We start from the raw sequence: 22,445 nt of genomic DNA, 5'->3' as shown, positions 1-22,445 counted from the left end.
ACGGCGCGCCACGCGGAGCGCGGCTTTTTTGACGGCGTCAGCGCCACCGCACGCGCGAGTGCGCGCGGAGCACGTGGAGTGATCCCATCGATGGGAGCCAAATCGGATGCGCGCGCCGGTCCACCATCCCGAGTTTCGGATTGGTGGCGTTCGGGCCGACTCGGAGGACGACTAATGGTCCTCGGGGTGGCACCCGAAATGTAACTGTTGCACTGCACAATATCTGAAGCTCACTTGCGTGTCAGGTCCACATGTGGGTTGATTTACGTGGTTTCGTCCGTCGGTCAACTGAAACGCTCACCGTCCGAGCTCTAGAAAAGGGCTCACTTAATGAGCAAAAAGCCGTGATGTCTCTGTTTATGTGTTTGTGTGCGTGTCCATGTTAATATGTACTTAATGGGAACGAACGAAAACCAGGGGACCGTGCTGAGGTGGGAGAAGTCGCGTAAATATGACTTCCACGCTCCTGCGTAATCATAGCTAGGATGAGGCGTTGCACGTTAAGCTAGAACTACAGTTTTTCATCAAAAACATGAATCAATAGTTAAAAATTCAAAATTCCTGGTTGGTTGACGAAACATGTCAGCATCGTGGCTCGTTTCCATTAGGAGTAATTATAAAAATATTTCTCAGTTCCAGTAATTATGGCAATATTTCCCTGTGTACACACCCAGCCGCAACCACTATTTTGAACAAAAAAAATAATATTTTAAGTTTTAGAGGTCTCCCGCACAAATAACATCATCGTACAAGCATTTCTCGCTGATTTTCTTCACTGCAATTATAAAATACTTAAATTGATATAATGTAGTGATATGTAGTGATTAGTTTGCAGGTCGGTCTTGCCTTCATAGGTATGTATGAAAATGTGACCTAGCTGGTAGTGAGAAGACGAAGTGATTCTTTGACGGAACACATCTTGCTCGTCTTTGTGCTTTTCTGGTTTTTTCGCCGCAGTTGTGGGGTCTATCGCCCCATATATCGTGGTGATGGATGTTCAATCTCACGGGGCACCGTCCGAGTCCGGTTCGACCGCTGGGACTGCTTTGAGGAAGCGAGGAAACGCGTCCAGTGAGAGTGAGGACACTGAGCTATACTCCGCATCAAGCGACGAGTCCTCGGACGACGGCTTCCAACCCGTCCTGTACCGCAAGGCTAAACGACGGATCGTCAATGCATCTTCGGCATCAAGCACAACTACCGTGAAAACTGCCCCTCAGCGATGGCCTCACTCTATCCTGTTTGTGCCACTGAAGGCTACCGACAGTCTACGCGGGCTAAACAGGCAAGCGCTCTCTGTGTATCTCGAGAATATTACGCCAAATCAGATCAAAGAAATACGTCTAAACGCAAGAAAGAACATCTTGGCAATCGATGTGCTGAACCCACGTGCGCTAAACGCGCTTCAGAAAGTAACGCAACTGGGTAACATCAATGTCAAGTCTATAATACCAGCTGATAGCACCACGTCAACAGGAGTAATTTATGACATCGCCACTGAAATTACAGAATCGGATCTTTCAGTGCTAATAAAACCGGCAAATGAAGATAACGTCATTGTGAATGTCAGTCGCCTTGGCAACACACATTGTGTGAGAATTACGTTCAAAGGGGACTGTCTCCCCTCCCATGTGAAGGTTGGCCACTTTCGTCACCAGGTCCGACCATTTATTCCAAAACCTATGCGTTGTCATAAGTGCCAGAAGATCGGCCATGTGCAGGGAGCGTGCAGGAACTCCGAAGTGTGCCCCCGATGCTCAGAACCACATACCGAGGACAAATGCAGCGCAACCATACTAAAGTGCCCTAATTGTCAAGGTGCCCACAGTGCATCTTCCAAAGACTGTCCACGCATAAAGAAGGAGTTTACTATTCTTAGACAAATGGTGCGAGATAGCTCTACCCACAAAGAGGCCGCGGAAAAAGTCCGGCGAAGACGACGACGTCACCGTCGAAGATCTTCGCGAAGAACGCAGTCAACTACAAGAAGTAAGCCAACGCATCTGTTAACGGCGCCCACTGCAGGGTACACCGCGGCGAACGCAGACGATGGAAAACAGAAAACAAGTAGATCTCTCTCTACTGAAGATTGGCCGCCACTTACGCGCACGCAACTTGTGGAAGAACCACATCAGAAGCCGCATTCATCAGAGCAAGCTGCGACAACAGAGGAGCAGCGGAACTTGGATAAGCAAGTGATTGCTCTTCTACGACCCATAATTAATGCCATTCGCACTGTGTTAAACAACATGCGCACAACGTCAGCCAAAAGTGCACTTCAAGTACTGGACGCTCTGAGTCCAGTACTGGCGGCTCTTGAGTAGATAGATAATGGCCCACCAGCCACTGTCTTTCAGGGAAGAGGTCAAAAAAAGCAACAATTTTTCAGTGGAATGCACGGGGACTGAAATCATGCATTGCAGATTTCCGTCGGTTCGTTTTCACTAATATGTTTCCCATCATCGTCATCTGCGAGCCAAATTTATCGAGCGCTATTAGACTCTCCGGATACGAATCCTTTATGTCGGCTTGTTATAGTGGAAACAGCAAGGTCCTGCTGTTTATTCGACGTGACCTGACCTACATTATTCGGCCTGTACCACCTGACAACGATAACCAATATATATGCTTAACAGTGAAGAAAAGGGGTCTTACTGTCACTGTTGTCGGTGCATACCTGTCGCCATCAAGTAGATTTGACCACAGAAGACTAGGACACATCCTATCATCCACTCCTGGCCCATGGGTGATCATCGGAGACTTCAACGCCCACCATACGCTATGGGGGAGCCCGAAGATCAGCGCAAAGGGTAGAAGTCTGATAACGTTTGCTTCAGACAACGAGCTGTACTTGTTAAATGATGGAAGCCCAACATTTTTACGTGGCCCTGGATACAGCAGTTGCCTTGACTTGACTTTTGTTTCTCGAGGTCTTGTCAGATGTGCCGGATGGTTTGCGGACATAGAAACACATGGGAGCGACCACATTCCCACATATGTCAAGATCAGAGGATTATCACCTTGCAAGGTACGCGAAACTATCCAAAGAGTAGACTGGACCAAGTTTGAATCTCTCATGGAAGAACGCTGTCAAGAGAACACCTCATTTGACTTAGAAGAGGTGATCAAGTCCACAGTGCAAGACACAGTGTGCACCCTCACATGCTCTTCGAGAGTAACCGAATTTGATGTGGAATTAGAACGACTTCGGGCTCTCCGACGGCGTGCGGAACGAAGGTACCGACGCACGAAAGCAATCGACGATTTACGAATCGCTAGACGTCTTCAGAAGAAGATACAACGCCGCATAGACAAGCTAGAGTCACAACGTTGGGCAGCCTTCTGCGCTTCGTTAGATCCTCGCAAGCCTTTATCACACTTGTGGAGGACAATAAGAGGGCTCCGGACATCTCCCATTCAGCGGTCTCCATTCAAGGCTCTAGCCCTCTCTCAACAGAGATCGGAGGTCGACGTGGCAGAAGAGTTCTGTGCCAACTTATCTGGTCAACTCGCAGATCCCAACATCTCCACGCTCTCACGCGGTGGCACGACATCACACGATCACCCCATGGACCATTTTTTTTCTATTCATGAGCTTCAAGCAGCACTGGCTTTGTGTAGACGGACATCAGCACCCGGGCCTGATGGAATATCATACAGAGCACTGTGTCACCTTGGTGAGTGTGCGAGGAGTGCCCTCCTCGAGATATACAACGACTCGTGGCGAGAGGGCACCCTCCCAGTTAACTGGAAGACCAGCCGTTTGGTTCCATTACTGAAGCCTGGCAAGTCACCATTGGTGCTCACATCATACCGCCCGATTGCACTGGCTAGTTGCTTGTGCAAAGTGATGGAGAGGATGGTACTTGGACGGCTAGAATGGTTCCTGGAGCATCACAACATCTACCCGGACGCTATGACGGGATTTCGCCGTGGCCGGTCATCAATTGATAGCGTCATAGACCTGGTCACCTACGTGCAGCACGAAAAAGGCCGTAAGCGTCTCTGCGCTTCTTTATTTCTTGATGTTAAAGGGGCGTACGATAACGTCACACATGAAGCTGTCCTCACCGCTCTCAAGGAGGTAGGAGTGGGTGGTCGGATGTTTCAATGGCTACGCAGCTATCTCTCTGAGCGATCCTTTTTCGTGAGAACCGAGGATGGTGACACTTCGCTACACTACAGCCACCGTGGTGTTCCCAGGGTGGCATACTTAGCCCTGTACTATTCAACCTGACGCTAATAGCTCTAAATGAGCATCTGCCAAGTACTGTCAGATTGTCAATGTACGCGGACGACATCTGCGTTTGGACGTCTGCAGTAACACGTCTACAGCTGCGAGCGCGAATTCAGAGAGCTGCCACTCAAGTTGCTATTTACCTCCGTCAACGAGGTCTGGAAATTTCCTCTGAGAAATGTGCACTAGTGGCGTTTACGCGCAAACCAATGCATAACTACAGCGTTCTGATAAACAACGAAAGAATACGTCACCTCAGATCACACAAGTTCCTAGGTGTTATAGTTGACAGAGACCTCTCATGGAGCTCACATGTATCATACATGAAAAGGCGATTGACAGGCATCTGTCATTTGTTCAAGTTCTTCGCTGGAAAGAACTGGGGAATGTCCACAACTGCTATGTTGCGACTATACAGGTTTCTTTTCCTTGGATTCCTTCGGTACAGCCTACCTGTGTTAACCAACGCAAGTAAAACAAGCATACGAATGCTTCAAAGTGTCCAGGCTCAAGCACTCCGGATATGTTTAGGCTTGCCCCAAAGTGCATCAACAGCGGCGACTATCGCCATCACAAGGGACAACCTCATCAAGACCCACATTAATGTAGAAGTGCTGAGGACACATATACGACACCTTGCTCGAACCCCTCGACATCACCTAGCCTCTCTACCAGTGGTCCGACCATGCACATCTTACTGCAAAACAGTGACCGCACATGGTGAGTCGATCCCAACTTCGTTCTCTCCTGCCGCTAGACCTGTGACTCCGCCATGGTGCCTCGCTCAACCAATAATTGATATTAACATACCTGGCGTCGAGAAAAAGGCCAATTTGTCGTCACCGGCTCTTAAACAGCTCACACTACTTCTCTTGTATGAGAAATATCAAGACTCCACACATATCTACACTGACGGATCGGTTCAGCCGGACAGCTCTACAGGAGCAGTAGTGATACCAAGGTTGGCCACGACAATTAAATTCAAGACATCTCACACAACAACATCAACGGCAGCAGAATTGGCAGCACTTCGTGCCGCGTTGCAATTTGTAGTTGATCAGCCTACGCGCAAGTGGACTATTTTCTGCGACTCGAAGGCGGCACTGCAGTCTCTACTATCAGCCTTACGCCGTGGACCACACGAGCAGCTAGTACTAGAGATAGCAGAGATTATACACCACCTGACTGAGAAAGGGCACCAAATTACATTTCAGTGGTTGCCCAGTCACTGCGGAATCATCGGCAATGAACGGGCCGATCAAGCTGCCCGCTCAGCCCACACAGAAAATCATAAACTGCGACTACCACTTTCTAGGACGGATGCTGCACGAGAGCTCCGCAGACTTGCTCGCCGGCAAACCACATCGCAATGGAATCAGCCGCACTTCAAGCATGCCCGACTGTACTCGCTTGACCCTACGCTAAGTCTTCAAGTCCCGTCGAGGCTTCGCCGAGCAGACCAGACCCTGTTATGTAGGCTGTGGTCGGGCGTTGCATTTACCAACGCCTACGCTTTCCGCATTGGGATGGCCGACACCGCAGCCTGTGGCCACTGTGGCAAGGAGGAAACCATTCAACATGTTCTTTGTGAGTGCCTAGCGTATAGTAGGTGGCGACTATGCCTTCGCAGGGAACTCAACAAATTAGATGATCAGCCTCTGTCGGAGCAGGAAATTCTGCAGTATCGTCAGGATGCGACTTCACAGAAGAGGGCCCTGAAAGCGCTGCTGAACTTTTTGCGATTGACCGGCCTTGCTGAACGGTTGTAGCCGGGACGCCCTTCCAGTGTGTGTTTTCGTTTTTTTTTATGAGTGCGCGTGCGTTTTTTTTTCCCCTCTCTCTAACCCCTCTTTCTTGCCCCTACTTCCCCACCCCCAGCGCTGGGTAGCAAACCAGATGCCAATATCTGGTTAACCTCCCGGCCTTTCCTTTCTCACTCACTCACTCTCTGTGACCTAGCTGCTCGAAACACACAATGGCTTTTACGTGCAGTATAAAGATTCAGCAGCGCCTTGATTTGATGTCTTAACTTTAACAATTTGATTACTGTTGCCAAAATAATGTGCCATATTGTGGCTGCGACTGCACATGGATAGCCATACTTTGAGGACGGATGATTTCCCGTAGAACAGCGAATTTGTTTTCGCCGCTTAGAAGCGCCATTTTACTTAAATATATATCAATGATCGTACCGTAAGATCAACACCAGCAAATACTTTTTTATAGCTTCTTGTCATTAGCTGTTGATCTTTAGATAAATATTGGCCTTTAGCACACGACAACCAAGGCAATTGTGCAACCACTAGAAAACACTTTTGGGTATATCTGTTACACATGTACCTGGTGTTTCGGATAGTAAACACTTTCTGAAATTTTTAAATGTGAGCTGGTTTGTACGACCTGCATCCTAAACGTTAAACTCGTATAATGGTTAATTAGTCCTGAATAAATAAACGTCATCACACCAAACATCACCATTCGGTCTTATGGCACGTAACGCTATTCACGATTTGTAGCTGTATCCTTTGCAAGGCGTATCTGTTTGGAACAAACTTTCAAGCATGCGCGACTTTCTGCGTATTTATTACTTAGATGTGCGAGTAAATATATAAGCCTTCCAGTTATTCTTGCGCGACAGAGCACAAACAAATCAAAGCACCAGTGAGTTCTTATCGAAGTTTGCTGCCGTGTCGACTCCAACTTAGATTTCATTCCAAAAATAAGCTTTGCAATTTAACCTGCAAAAATTTATGAATTGCGATATCTGCTGCAAGTAAATTGAGTTGGGCTTAATTTATAAATCCTCGTTAAATAACCACCACTTAGCATAACTTGTACATTTAGGGACATTAGCGTCGTCTGACACATATATTTTCAAGAAATGGGCCTTTTTTTTTCCTCGACAATGTGTTTTTGTGTTTTCCGAAGCGTTATTTAATACACTGGGTAAAAATATATCAGGATGTGGACATCGAAACAGCCGTCGTGTATTCCACCATCACGGTGGTTGTTTCTGGCGTGCTCTGACTGACTTTGCTGGTTCAAGTCCCCCGGCTGACATGTTTATTTGTAGAATTCACTTGCCTTCAAGTTACCCCTTTATGTTACAATATTTTCACCTTTAATTCTTTATTTTTGCGTATCCATTTACCCTTAATCCGTTTATATCCTTGCCCTGTTATTTATCTTCATCAAGTTCCAATAAATACAATGAGGTGGTTATAGCAAAATCTCAGTTCACTTGTATGATATATGCTACCTAACTAGCAAGTATTTTTGCTCTGTCAATAACCTTTCTCGTTATAGATTCCGAGCTTATTTTCTTTGAGTATAAGCGTTAAAAAAGATTCAACGAGGCTTGCTCGATTTTCAACACATGCTCTGGCGCTGCTGCTCGGCAATTGCCTGTGTGGCTTCTCACGGTGAACAGTGGTAGCAGGGAATCAATGCTGCACAGTGACGCTCTGGTGGACCAACTCAGGGCTGTCCAGAGCGCCCGTGTGGTGGCAGAGGGGCTTGGCCTTTCTGTCCCGACGTGAGAGCAGCCAGAATCAGTCCTGGACTTATCCTCAAGACTTCAATAAAGTTCGTCTTACCACACCATACTGCTATAGTTTCGATAGTTGTTCAGATCCAGTGGTTGCAGCTACAGGAGCTAAGCGCACTGCTTGATAATTCACTTATACCATAACATAACGAATGTATTTGCTGTTTTTCCTAGATAAATTTTAAAACTAAAAACATTTTAGTTACACAATTCCAGTGATTTGTTGGCGGTGGTCCCATTGCGTAACAGTTGTTAGACAGACATTTCGCAAACCTCGTCTGTGTTTGCTCTCCTGTGGAAGCTCCACACGTGTTCCAACTAAATGCCGATGCGAATCCACACGGGCCTCTTTTCTCGTCGTAAGAATTGCAGATGACAACCAGACTATGTAACTTGTTTAGGCCACCAGCAAGGAAAAATTAGGTGTTGGGGTGAAACTTTCATACCAAGTAACTGAAGCACATTGCACAGATTGCGTCCGCCCGCAAGACGATTGAAGGTTTGCAGTCGCCAAGTTACAAGTGTGTATTTGGTGACCTCATTTTTACACGGACATGCAAATAAGGCCATCTTGAAGGCTTGAATTTACATATCTAAACGAACACTACTACTTCGCCGTGGAATGCTGCAGCCCAAACTTACTTGGATTTCGGTGTGAGTAAAAAAAATGAAATAACTATGTGATCCAAATTACTCCAAAACGTACTTATGTGTTTCATTGGAAAATCAAAGCCAGTGAAGTTTTCGAACAGTCAATAGTGAGCAAAATAACTTTTATTCCATTCTAGCTCATTAAAAAAGCTTCGATGGTTTGATGTGATCCATAATTCTCGACGATGTATCCACGATTCTAAAGAGAAAATAAAGTAAGAAACCGAGACACGTGCTTCTATAAACACTGTGAAGTTTTTGTCCTTCTTTTTTCGTTTGTATTCTTGATGTGCGCTTATATCGTATTTTTTTCAGCGTATATATAGCAAGACACACAAAGAACTCTAATCTCAACGGAAGTGAACTTCAATACTCCGAAGACTTGCGCCGCCTAGAACCATTTCATTTCAGAGTAAACACAATTTCAAAGAAGCCTTATTTCGCGTGGGAATCATCGCAGAGATGCTTTAAAGTTTCCTGCTGACATTTTCACGCATATTTCTTTTTTCCCTCTCCCTTGTATGAGCGGCGTAAGGCTGGCAGAAATAGTAATATATACCACTCCCACCGTGGGAAAAAAGAAGAAAGGTAGACGAGGGACGTTGCGAGCACCCGCAAAAGTAAACGAAATTACACCTAATTGCCTCTCCGACGCATTAAGCAACGGTCGAGCTCTACTTTCATCTTAAGGAACGCTCTGAAGTTCGTTGCGTCATGCGAGGGCACACCACTCCTTTGCCCTATTGTTTCCGGACAGCGTAAAATAAATACAGTCCGTCGCTACCGAAATCCCCCTTTCCAGAACCACGTGCCCATTTGTTTTCATTAGGTTCAGGTTATAGCTTCCTCTTCTTTACTTGTTTACTCTCTTTCTCTACCGCGTATGAACTGTGGGCCCCGGCTTCACCATACCACTATCTACAAGTTTTTCGCCCTGCCCGTTTCAACAATGCATTCTCCAAACGATTCTTTGTCGAAATTCCCATCTCACGATGCCGTTCTATCAAAATGCAACTGATCACTGCCTTCACCTCTCGCTTCGCAATCCACGATTCGGCGAGTCGATGCAAGCACGCCAAAGAGGCGTTCACCGTTGCACGTTACGCCGAGATGCCATGTTCAGCGCGTCATAGAAATTTGGGCGAAATTTTGTTTTCATCGACAAGCACTGTTTGCATGCATGAAACAAAAGCGTGTTTTTCTATTAGCCTGTTTTTCTATCTTTTTTTCTATTAGCCATTCTTATTCTCAACTCCGGCCAAGCTCCAAGTAGCAGAGGTGATAGTAACGGCAGTACTCAACGGGTTCTGAAGACGTGCTTGTGATTTCGATGAAGTGGTCCTTTCTGTTTCTATTCAGCGAGATTTGGCAGTCCTCATCATTACTATATTTTAGCTATGTTCAAAGATGACCCGTTTCATTATGTTTTCACTAGCTTGCTGAAGAGAGATTGAGGTTTATACTGCCTCAGCAACTCCATTTCTTCATATACTGCATCAAAAATCAAATAAAATGGTATTGCGTGCTGTGTCGTGATCTAGACATATCAATATACCTTGTCAGTGGTTCATTATCTTAAGTTTATCCTATGTTAACAAGGATGGTGCTAGACTCTGCTCTTGTTCATCTTCGTTGAAAACATCTGCGCACACAGTAAACCTAATGTTGTGATCTAAAGAAACCTTCACTGTGATATCTTTGGATACTCACACACAAAAGTAACTTATATTTTACAAATCGTACGATATGCATTAATATTTTCTAAGAGTGAAAGTGTGTTTGGTTCTGGCGCTCCTGCTTCAGTTTCTGACAAAAAATCAAATTCACCCAATACGATTTCTATTCCGTGTTTATGCATGTTTCGTTTTTCTGCTCCCATATTTTCTCCTTTTATTTTTATCTTCATCAGAGAAACATTCCAGAAATGGAGAGAGAGCGAATCTCTTCCCAGAGAGGGAGATAGAAGACACCTAGCTTGCTCTATATTCTTTTGTACTTTTTCATTCTGTTGAAGGACGTTCGCACGCTTCCATGCCTTTAGCGGCGTTAAAACAACCCGCGTGGCACGCCTTCGCGATATATTTCAGCGCAACACTGCGTTCGGTTGAACGCAACCCGCCTCTCTATACGATGTCAATGTGGTGCGAATAAATGCTTCAACTGTTGAGCGGCGACGCGAACAGATTCGATGCTTCCGAATTCCGCACCACCACGTTCGTCGTTGCGTGGAATGTGCATGCCGAGCTCGGGCCTCTGTCGCATAATTTGACTGCGAATCAAGTCACGTCCACTAAAGTTGTTTCAAGCTTCGAGAAACTTGGGGGGTAAGGGCAAACAAGGATGTCTTCACTCGTTCGTATGAATGTTGTACGCATAGGACACGCACAGTGGCTAGCGAAGTAACTATAGGACGGTGAGTAGAACATTGAGCGAGTTTGTATGGATTCATCCTTAGGACTGTGCAGCGCTCTCAAAGGGGACAAGGGATAAGTCGTGGCCAATTCTGTATAGTTAATACTTAGGACTGAGCTGGAGGAGGAGGAGAAAGAATTGAAGGAAGAGTTGTCAGACCGGGTGGCTACCCTGTCCCAGCGTCAAGAACTGGCTAATGATGATGATGATGATCCTTGATACTCTGGCGCACACCCACAAAGGGGGATCGGCCAAGAACCGGGCGGCAGGATCTTAACTGGCTAACCTCCCTGTCCTTCCTCCTTCCATCGTCTTCCACCTCCTCCTTCTCCTGCACAGTCCTAAGTATAAACTATACCGGTCTGAGAACTGGCTAACTTCCCGGTCCTTCCTCATTCCATCCTCCTCCTCTTCCTCCTGCACAGTCCTAAGTATTAACTATAGAGAGTATACATGACGTCATTGAGGCCACTACTTTGTTGTACTGACAGTACAGTTAAATGAGTGCTTTATTAGCTTTATCCGCTTATATTGAGAGCAGTGAAGCAGCACACTGTGCAACAAGAGGGCGCACGTTAGTGACTCGTGAATACCCTTTGTACCAGCTTTCTTTTGTGCTAAGTTGGCCTGGCATAGGGGTATAGATAGCTTGTGCTGAGGTCACTGAAACGGCCAGGTTGGAGCACCAGCATGGTGGGGCGCGAATCTTATGACGTCACGATAGTGTTATCCGTACATCGTACGCCGATTCCTTTTTTTATTCATGCATAGGTGTCCAATGACGTTTCAACAATAGCGTTATCGCAAGGAAACAGGTTAACTGTCACGTGATTACACGGCTTTGACGTCATCTAAGCCGGCATGTTGAAGCCATGTTGTGCGTTTATGAATGCAGGTGCAAGCTATCAATATGTAAAGATATAGGATTTAAAATAAAGCACAAAAAAGAATACGGTGGCACTGATCGAATGAGGGCGAAACACCGGTTCATTACTTGCGCAGCACGGCCCCGTGTAAATTACAACACCCACCCGCCACATTGGTCTATTGGTTATGTTGATCCACTGCTATCCAGAAGGTCGTGGAATCGAATCTTGGCCGCCAGTCGACGGAAGTGAAATTCTAGAGGCCGGAATATTCAGCTTTAAGTGTACTCTAAAGAACACGAACGTAAAATTTTTCCGAGTATGCCACTATGGTGTCTGGCGTCTTTCATAATCGTATCATGGTTTGCTGATATGAAACCTAATGAATAAATATAATGAGTAATTATAGCATCCACAAGGCATGCTTACCAGTGCCATTAGAAAAGTCAGCATTTACCCAGGCATGTCAGGATCACCTGTGACATATATCTTAGAAGTCTAGGAACCAAATGAGAACCTCATGTGCATCGCCGGCGTATCATCTCTACAAAGGCACTTTAACTATGTAGCGATAACATTGATAAGAAAACAGATGATAAGAAAGCACATGTGTCCTTGACAAGAAGGAAAAAATACATATCTCCAGTAATTTAACTACAAGAAGTTCCGTTCTCCACAATGCCAACATAGTGTGCAAAAAAAAAAAAGAGCTTTACGCTGTTTAGTGGAGTTTCAGCGGAAACTTTATGCCTGATGCACGTAATTTCAAGATTCGGAAAAGTCAAATTACAGGCCATTTTGTGGTGTAACTTAAGCAAGAGACTCTAACGCTCACTATAAACTATAATTATAAGTTCTGCGTACATTCACTGTAAGTATATCTATAAGCGCGCAGACAGCACTTACTGCGTCCGCGGCTAAGGCATTTACTGGTGGTTTAACTCTTCCGCAGTTCACTATAGACTCTACATAATGCTCCGCAGACAACGTCGGCATAGCCACCGAAATATCTTTCTAACAAACTCTACTAAGCTTCTGCGCACATAGGTCGTTCCTAACGAGAAGTCAGACAAAACTACGAAGGGAGTACTAAGGTGCAAATGACGAATGCTTTATGCCCGAGGCCCTGATTAAAGCCTACATCGCCCTCGCACAGGTGACAAAACGAAAGATGGGGAGATAACAGAAAGAGCGATGACACCTCTAATCAGCGCGGTGCTCGCGAGAATCACCACCACGCACGCCGACCTTCCACGGCGCTTCCTGCGAGCCAATTACACGGGCCGCTCGGAGCGCGGCAGTCGCGCTGTAACAGCCTCATTCCTCTGCGGCGCGTGAAGGGCCGTGGAGTGTTTGGAAGCGACTTCCTCTTTTGAAGAGCTTCAGCGCTACGCACAACGCCGGGGCCGTCCGTTTGCTGGAAACAAGCGAACGCGTACGAGAGAGACGTCGCGCTGGTCTCGTTAAACTAAGGGACAAAAAAAAAAAAAAAAAGAAAAGGCTACCGCGCGGTTGCCAGACTCGTCGCTGTCACAAAGCGCTTGCGGGCGCGTATATAGAGGAGCGAGCGTCGCGCGCGGTGCACCAACGACGGGTGTCGGCGGCATTCGCTCGCTGGACAGCCGGAAACAGGATGCGCGACTTCCTTCCGGAGTTGGAGTCGAGTTTCGCGTCTGCTGCCGCTGGCCGCTGCCGCCACATTGCGCCGGAGCCTGCAGAGAGCCCGGGCGTCCCGCTATACGAACGCGTTCACTGACGCGTGTTCTGCAGAACACTCGACGTGCCCTGTGTCTCTCTCTTCCTCATCTCTCTCTCTCTCGAACCAGTGGACTGTGGACCAGATGGTGTCTCGATCGCGGATACGCCCCTGCTCTTTTCCCCCTCTCCCATTACCTCGTCTCGCCTTATGTTTTACACTGGCTTCCTTCCTCGTATCTGGATGTCCCTCTACTCCCACCCCTTCTCCACGTCTGCGAGGTCCACGTGTTTATTGTTTTCTTGATTACATTCGCTGGAGACCGTGACAGGCCGCCTTTGTCTTTAGGAAAACCCGCGTTTGTGCGAGGTTTTATCGCTGTTTCAAACAACTGGATGCATTGTCTCGATTGAGCCGGTGTGAAATGGACCACGAAGCAGGCGCGATCGGCCATCCGCTTGAGATAGGCGCGCTCGTAGAGTGCAGTGCCGAATGGTTTCATTGGATCCGTAACTTGTGGGTAGCGGATGTAGATGTTATTATAGGTTCATCATAGTCACTGGATGTAAATGCACTTGCGTTCCCATCCAGTGGCCTTGAGTTCTAAAAGAAGTTTGCTTGTCTGAGCTGGTTGGTAGCGAGGGGGTTCCAGTCAACTACGCGTACAAGGGGAGAAAACAGCAACGGCGTCCCCTTCTGTCCTCGTTGGAATCCCCTCGCGCTGTAGAAAGAGTCAGTGGCAGTCGTATGAATAGGAAAGTCAGACGTGTTATAGAAAATTACTGCAGCGTCGATTACGACGCACTATAGTTCCTATCAGAATATTTTATAATTAGCCGACGGTATTCCGTATACCCTTTCCATTCAGGTAAACGAGAATACCAAGCGTATTGAAGGTCACGAAAGCGACCGTAAGCCACTTAAAACACGCACTGCAAGCGTGGTGGTCTAGTGGCTAAGGTACTCGGCTGCTGACCCGCAGGTCGCGGGATCGAATCTCGGCGGCGGCGGCTGCATTTCCGATGGAGGCGAAAACGCTGTAGGCCCGTGTGCTCAGATTTGGGTGCATGTTAAAGAACCCCTGGTGGTCAAAATTTCCGGAGCCCTCCACCATGGCGTCTCTCATAATCATATGGTGGTTTTGGGACGTTAAACCCCACATATCAATCAAATCAACACGCACTGCAGAGGTAACCAATGTGTTCGCCTAAATAAAAAACAATTATTGGCTGCTGTCGAATATTCTTATACGTTGTTGTCGGGTATACCCTACGGAACCACAAGTAGGACGTTTTCTTTGAACGAGATTGAGTATTGTTCGAGCAAACTTTCACGTTGCTTTTATGCTATATAAGACACGGCATTTTTTTACGTTGTCATTCACGCCGATTTTAAAAAGACTAGAAATTCTTTGAAGTGCTACTGAATCAAATTGAATATAATAGGCTCAAATCAAGGCAGTTCAACCGAAGCATATAGCCCATCGCGTACATAAACATCAGCTATAATTGAACACAAGAAATAAGTAATGTTACCTTGCGGTAACATTATTTAGGGAGCTTTAGAATAGCGTACGCTATGCTACAACGTTCCTTGCGGTGGCCCACTATTTCCGTCACTTAACGGGAGCCCGTAAGAGGTCAGCGTACGATGCATGTGCAGTTGCGGCAAACACGAATGCAAAGCTTTACGTACGCTATTCTAACACTCTATTTTATAAGTCAAACATCACTTGTTTCCAAGTCTTGGGATAAAGAAAACCACGCAGCGAAATGTTGTCGTGACCTAGATGTAGAAAGCTATTGTCATTTTGCCTCTCGAGTACGCAATATACGAGACAAACTCACGTTTATTCGCGCGTTTCGGTCGAAGGAATCAATACACAATTTGCGCAGCAGCGTTGTATACTTACGCGTCACCCGAAGACCCGAAGAAACAGCACGCTTTATTACTAAGCGATGTCTCCACGCAACTATAGCAACAGTCATGATGGGCGGCAGATATATACTTGAAGAAAGTGCCAGGGCTCTGATTCAAAGCTCCGAGTATTTGTGAAGAATTTTAGGTGAATAGAAACTGAAAAACAAATGGAATGGACGAATCGATTGTCAAGAGCGCACTGGCGCCGCTCGGAAAACAATGAGACCTAGTCCACCCGAGCCAAACTGTGGAACACGATGACGAAGCCCACGCCAACGTCGTCTGTCGGTCTCTCTCGAAACAAAAAGTAGATAGCGATCGGTGGAACGCCGGTCCATTAGTGCAGTTCGCCAGAAAGCTCGAAGCGCCGCACGAACGACAAAATGCACGGGCTTCCCAGATTAGCACGGAAGGCTTGGGAAGACTTATTGATCTCGGCTTTCTTTTTTATTACGTGCATATTGTGTTCGTGCTTCGTTTGTTGCACACTTTGACGAGCTCTACGCATATCTTTATTTGATGTCTTTTTTTGTTATTTAAAAAGAAAAAAGAAGAAAACGAGTAAGCGGCGTGTCTGCTTTCTACTTTTTGATTATTTTTGCAAGACAAATAAACATGGCGATTATAAAGAATGATCTCAGTGAAGACAACAAAAGGAATCGCGTTTTCGCAAGTAATTGAAAAACCGAGAACGACAACAGCAGCTACAAAACGTTAATATTCCAATTGATAAAACTTATTAGGGTGCTTTAAAATAGGGGCCCTAGTCGTTTTGGGGCCCCATAGAAATATTGTCGAGACCACTGCGCATGCGCCAGACCAAAACATCGTTTGGGTTTTGCAAAGAGGGTGCTGTTACTTGAATTTAGTGAGAACCCAAAGCCTACCACAGAAAGTTTGCGTCAGGGCGGAAGGGGTCAGGAAGAGTGGGGGGTGAGAGGTCATTAGTAATGCTTTCCTTCCCTCTCCCTACTTCCGCTCCTGAGAGAGAGCGCAAGCCTGCGACTATGTGTGTTTTACTGACGCAAGCACATGACTGTCTGTAAGCCTATATGACTGTGTGTGCTTTAGTGACACGAGTATAGGACTGTGAGCAAGCCCATGACTGCGTGCTTTACGAACGCAAGCATATGACTGTGCGCAAGTCTGTGACTGTGCTTGCTTTACTGACGCAAGCATATGAGTGTGCGTACGCTTGTGATTGTGAGTGCTTTACTGACGCAAGCATATATGACTGTGAGCAAGCCCATGACTGTGTGTTTTACTGACGCAAGCATTAGATTGTGTGCGAGCATATGGCTGTGCGTGTTTTACTGACGTTCTGAGTATGCTTGTGAATATTTCCACTGCCGCTTTTACGAGGGCCGACGTTCCCTGTACGAGAAGTACTATGGTTCTATACATCAGTACGGTGATAGGTCGCCAAATGTAGAGCTTACTCAGACTCACCCACAAAATATGTTTTTTTACGTTCAGAAACAACTTTAATCCAGACTCACTAAAATTTAGCTCAACCGGACTCACTCGGAGTCAAACTCACCGAAGTATTATTCACTCGTGCTCACTCAGCCTCACAGCTCGGTCTTAGTCTGAGTGAGCCTTGAAATGAAGATATATTTTCTTTCACAACCTAAACAACCTATAGGCAGATGTGTGGCGCATCCGGAAGTGCTATTTTCTGCCTCCGCTAAGTTCATCGTATCCGACCAAAAGCGACATTTAGGTTGTATAAGACAAGTTCAATAATTATTGTCTCGAAGGCGTTGTTGTATTGTGAAGTACTTGCAGCCATGCTGTGCAAAAAAAAAAAAAAATACGGGAGCCAGGCTCTTCATGTTTCTATGGTTTGTTCAGGCCCACGCAGGGTCAAAAATAACGCCCTCCATTCGACGCGCTTCTTGCCCGCGCCCCCGGTGAATATTGTTGTAATGCGCACGGCAACCGAGTATGGAAACAGGATGCACATGTGCCCCGCCGCTGTCGCGCTGCCATAAATTTATGCGCTGCATCTGCCACGCATTTGAGCAGGGCGACCGGGTCAAACGCGACTCGAACCTATGGCGCAAATTCAAGCATTCCGAGAATCCGGGGACTAGAGGCCGCAGCGTTGTGGCCTCCACCGCTGAGGACTCTCACGTAATTACGAAAGCACAGTTCTAAAGATAACTCCATCCTCCGCTTCATGACCTCTGAGGCAACGCTATTATTTTAGTTTTTTTTTCCTTGGCCCTTCTTTTCCACTCACCTTCAGACAGGCGTTAATACACGCAATAACGCTCTTTCTCAGTCGGCCACGCTGAAACAGCTCTCTAAATGGTCACGTGCATTACGTTGTCATCGGTACTGTTCTTAAGCTATGTTAAATCAATTTTGTTTTAGAAACTGTTCAGGAACCTCACAGGACCGTGCATCTACCCTGAGTACCTTATAAGCTGCCCGTGTACAGCGCTGCCCGTTCAACTGCCACCACAACTACGAAGTTAGACAACTCCATGTGGAGCTGTGTCTTTGTGTCGCTGATTGATAGAGCATGATGTATATATAGTGTATTTCCGAACCTAATGTTACCTAACTTTCAGTGTAAATGAACTCATCTATGCTGCAGAGTAGCCCCCCCTCCCCCTACATCCTTTCAAAACATACCTGAAGTGCTGCGAAGTAGTCTCTTTCACCTAAACAAAAACATAAAAAAACTCAAAAGGTTATCATGACAGTTGAAACAAACTATATTAACACATGATACTTTTAATATGCACCAACGCCGGTGCAATAGCAACATTCTTTGCTGCTGTTCAAATAGTGGACATCGTGTATGATATACCTGGCTTCTGTTTGGGTTTATTTTACGTCAAAATTGCAATTAGATAGGCGTCACTGTCTACAAATTTGTGTATACATACAATGCGCAACGCGTATCACGCGTGGAATTCGTAGTATCGCACCGAACAACGGGGAGTGCGGTTGTTTCTTCTACGCTTCCGTGCCTCGCCCTATTCACACGCGTGCTGTAAATTGGGTGGGAAAAATGGCGTCCCCGTTTTATTTCCACCGTGAAAAACAAAGAATGTGTTTAATGAAGCTTTGTGTTTGTTTTTTCTTCGTGTCTATGGTGCTGGTTCTGTACAATATATTCGGCCTTCCAGTTCCTTTGGTATTCGCCCCCATCTCAGAAGGCTATATTTGGTGAACCAAACGACAATCACGTGTACGGGTATTACGCACGGCATTACGACCGCGAAGGCTGGTCTGTGAAGCAACGCTATATAGATGACCGTCTACGCAGATGTGACACGCAAGGTGGCCACGCTTCACTGCTCTGCAGGCCAACCAGATAAATACGGGTCAAGATGGGGCGAAGCGGCCGCGTCCGGCGACCCGTGCTGCGTGACGTAGTGTTACGTAACTCGCTGAACCTCTTACTCCACGCTCTCATTATTGACGGTCACGGTAGCGTCTCACAGAGGTCGCGAGGTTACATGACCGAACCTATGACCAAACCTCTATGACCGAACTTATACGAGGACACAGCGACACTCCACAGTCTTATTTATATTTGTTGGGATATAGATAATCGATGAAGTAACTAAGTCACTGTGCTATGCATGAATGAGGAAAACTAATCATATGAGCTGTATGCTTAAACTGTCACGCGCAAGGCAATCTACAGGATAGACTTGGCCCCCTCTAGTTGTTGGTTATTTTCAAGTGCTGCTTCTTCTGTGAAGATGCAAGCGGTAAAACCGTGGAAAGGCTTTAAGATCTTTCTCGCAAAAGGAGGCAGTAGCGTTGCCCCAGCTACAGACCAAAACTTTCCTCAATCTGGTATCTCTTCATAAATTCTTGTTCGCGACCTTCCATGTCTCGATCGAGTCCGCTGCGAATATCTTTCCTACCTTACCTGCTTTCTACTCACCCTTTATCTAACGAGGAGCTGTGGAACGATACTCTCCTCGATGGACTTCCTGATGTCCTCCTAGCTATCATACAGCGGGCGTCAATGGAGTCGTCCTATAGGAACCCCAGACTAGGCGTTCCACCCACACTCTCCTTCTTCATGCCTTTATGAATAAAGACGCTTTCTCTCTCTCCCTCTCTCTCCCTCTCTCTTTGACCACCGTTGCTCACTAAACACGGAAAGAGAATGTGAGTTAGACTAGTACCTTGCCTAAAGAGAGAGTGAGTGAGTGAAACAACTTTATTCGGTCCACAATAGACGCGAGTAAACTCAGCGTCACCTGGCTAGGCCCACTCGGGGACCATCAGGTTAAACCTGACGGCCCTCGCGCGGGCCCTCTGGACGGCCAGGATTTGAGAGGTCTGGTCCTGGGCCTTAATGAGTCGCTTCATTTCCTCTTGGGTGAAAGGGGGACCGGCAGAGGCGCAGCCCCACAGTACATGCTCGAAGTCCGCATAACCACCACACAGGGGGCAGTCCAGGCTTGAAAACCGTTCAGGGTACATTGTGTGCAGTGCCGCAGGGCTCGGGTAAGTGTTTGTTTGTAGCAGTCGGAGAGTAACAGCTTGGGCCCTGCATAGCGAGGAGTGTGGTAGAGGCAGCAGTCTTCTTGACAGATAGTGGTGCTCGCATATCTCGTTGCCTAAAGAGAGAGAGAAATAATTAAAAGGAAGAGACAGGGAGGTTAACCTAGACGAACTGGTTTGCCACCCTGTACGGGGGTGGGGAAAGGGGTCGGAAAGAGGATAGCTATAGAGATATATAAAATAAATTAAAAAAAACACATGCGCACACACTCGGGGAGTTCCGGTCACAGTCGTTTGGACAGGCCGGTTGAACGCAAGAAGCGCATGAGCGCCTTCACAGCCTTCTTCTGCGACATAAAGTCTTGTCGGCAGCGCAGGAGTCTTTCTTCCGAAAGAGGCTGATTGTCCAGTTCATCTAGTGTATTGCAGAGTGACTGTCTCTGCGAGCAATATTGTGGGCATTCGCACAGAATGTGCCAAGTTGTTTCATCACTGCCACAATCGCTGCATGCAGCAGTGTCAGCCATTCCTATGCGGAACGCGTACGCATTGGTAAATGCGACGCCCAACCATAATCTGCACAGCATAGTAGCGTCTCGTCGGCGTAATTCCGGAGGAATTCGAAGACTGAGAGTTGGGTCTAAAGTGCCTAACCGTGCATGGAAAAAATGTGACTCGTTCCATTGTGACGTGGTGCGCTTGCGAGCAAGCATGCGGAGTTTCCGTGCAGCGTCAGTTCTGGAAAGCGGAATTGATATTTCATCGCTTTCAGTATGGGCAGAACGTGCAGCTCGATCGGCCCGTTCATTGCCAATTATTCCACAATGACTTGGCAGCCATTGAAAGGCTATTTCATGTCCTTCCTCAATGGATTGGTGAGTCTTTTCTGCAATCTCAAATACCAGCTGTTCGTACGGGCCGTGGCGTAAAGGGGATAGAAGGGATTGCAGCGCCGCCTTTGAGTCACTGAAAATTGTCCATTTTTGCGGCTGTTGATCGGTGATAAATTGCAATGCAGCACGAAGAGCTGTGAGCTCTGCTCCCGTTGATGTCGTAAGGTGGGAGGTCTTGAATTTTCTTGTCGTGTCATTTATCGGTATAACAAATGATGCCGTTGAACTCTTCTGTAAAACAGAGCCGTCGGTGTATACGTGTATACAGCCTTGATACGTCTCGTATAACAAGAGCAGAGCAAGCTGTCTAAGAGCAGGTGACGACATATCTGCTTTTTTCTTGGTGCCAGTTATAGTTAGCCTGATATTAGCCTGAGTCAGGCACCAGGGAGGAGTCAAAGGCCTGGCGGCGGGTGTGAAGCATGTTGGCAAAAAATCGCGGTATGTGGTGACCGTTTGGCAAAATGACGAACGTGGTCTGTCTGCTGGTAAAGAGGCTAGGTGGTGGCAGGGTGTCCGAGCAATATGCCTTATATGTGTCCGGAGTGCCTCAACGTCGATATGTGTCGTGATGAGGGGGTTACCGGCGATAGCTATAGTAGCCATTGTTGACGCACTACGAGGCAAGCCGAGGCAAATCCGGAGTGCCTGGAATTGAACACTCTGTAGCGTTCGAAGGCTTGTTTTGCTTGCCCTGGTCAATGCCGGTAAACTGTACCGCAGGAAACCGAGAAAAAGTACTCTGTACAGCTGTAGCATTGCACTGGGAGACATTCCCGAAGTCTTCCTTGCAAAGAACTTCAGTATATTACAGATGTCCATTAACCGTTTCTTCATGTACGAAACGTGATCGCTCCATGATAGATTCCTGTCAATTATGACGCCCAAGAACTTGTGCGATCGAACATATGGCACAGTTTGACCATTGATGTTTATAGTGTACTTATCCACAGGCTTTCGTGTAAAAGCTACGAGGGCGCATTTCTCGGAAGAAATTTCCAAGCCTCGATTTCGGAGGTAGTGTAATGTTTCAGTGGCAGCTTTTTGAATTCTTCCTCGTAACTGCAGGCGTGTTACAGCCGATTCCCAAATGCAGATGTCATCTGCGTACATTTATAGCCTGACCGTGCTTGGCAGATGCTCAGGGAGAGCAATTAACGTAAGATTGAACAGCACAGGGCTGAGTACGCCACCCTGGGGGACGCCACGGTGGCTGTAATGTGGAGAGGTTGGACCATCTTCAGTGCTCACAAAGAAGGATCGCATTGACAAATAACTACGTATCCAGCGATACATCCGACCACCTACTCCTATATCTTCAAGAGCGGTGAGAACAGCTTCATGCGTAACGTTGTCATACGCCCCTTTGACGTCTAGGAACAAAGATGCGCAGAGACGCTTACGGCCTTTCTCGTGTTGGATGGACATAGGTGACCAGGTCGACTACGTTGTCAATCTCTTTTCGTTCTATTATTCCCCTTTTCCCCCACCCCAAGTGTAGGGTAGCCAACCGAGCCAAGCTTGGTTAACCTCCCTGCCTTTCCTCTCTATTTATCTCTCTCTCTCTCTTGTCAATCGATGCTCGTCCACGCCGAAATCCTGCCATGGCATCTGGGTAGATGTTGTTACACTCCAAGAACCACTCCAGGTGTCCCAGGATCATCCTCTCCATAACTTTGCCTACACAACTGGCCAGTGCGATCGGACGATAAGATGATAGGTCCAACGGTGACTTGCCTGG

At 46.9% G+C, this 22,445-nt stretch overlaps 1 protein-coding gene across 1 annotated transcript in view; it reads left to right on the top strand.

The window, feature by feature from the left end:
• The window catches only part of LOC119172206 (uncharacterized), a 333,170-nt gene that overhangs the window by 398 nt on the left and 310,327 nt on the right, over positions 1–22,445 (top strand). The gene's annotated exons all lie outside the window — the stretch shown is intronic.

Source organism: Rhipicephalus microplus, chromosome 4 (genome assembly GCF_043290135.1).
Source record: "Rhipicephalus microplus isolate Deutch F79 chromosome 4, USDA_Rmic, whole genome shotgun sequence".
Lineage (NCBI taxonomy): Eukaryota > Metazoa > Arthropoda > Arachnida > Ixodida > Ixodidae > Rhipicephalus > Rhipicephalus microplus.
The sequence above is the reverse complement of the archived record's forward strand: the minus strand, read 5'-3'. Positions and strand labels throughout refer to the sequence as shown.